General features: G+C 67.5%; 1 protein-coding gene across 1 annotated transcript in view; it reads left to right on the top strand.

Annotated features, from left to right (window-relative positions):
- The window catches only part of KDELR2 (KDEL endoplasmic reticulum protein retention receptor 2), a 31,147-nt gene that overhangs the window by 19,423 nt on the left and 11,521 nt on the right, over nucleotides 1-203 (top strand). The gene's annotated exons all lie outside the window — the stretch shown is intronic.

Genomic DNA, 203 nt, shown 5'->3' with positions numbered 1-203 from the left:
CCCGCCCCCGCCTCCCCCGGGGTTCGCAGCCTCTGAAGTTTCCTCGTTCTTCCCGTCCCTCCGCAGCGGCCTCACACTCCCGCTCTCCTTCGCTTTTGTGCAGGAATTGAACTGTGTTTCGTGCCGCTTTTAGGGCTGATGGAGGGCTCGCTGCTGGCCGGGCCAGCTGCAGTAGGAAGCGGGCGGGGGGGGGTTCCCGGGCG

This window comes from Corvus brachyrhynchos, unplaced genomic scaffold, assembly GCF_000691975.1.
Source record: "Corvus brachyrhynchos isolate BGI_N302 unplaced genomic scaffold, ASM69197v1 scaffold5, whole genome shotgun sequence".
In the NCBI taxonomy this organism is placed as follows: domain Eukaryota; kingdom Metazoa; phylum Chordata; class Aves; order Passeriformes; family Corvidae; genus Corvus; species Corvus brachyrhynchos.
This window is presented reverse-complemented; position numbering and strand designations above follow the sequence as displayed.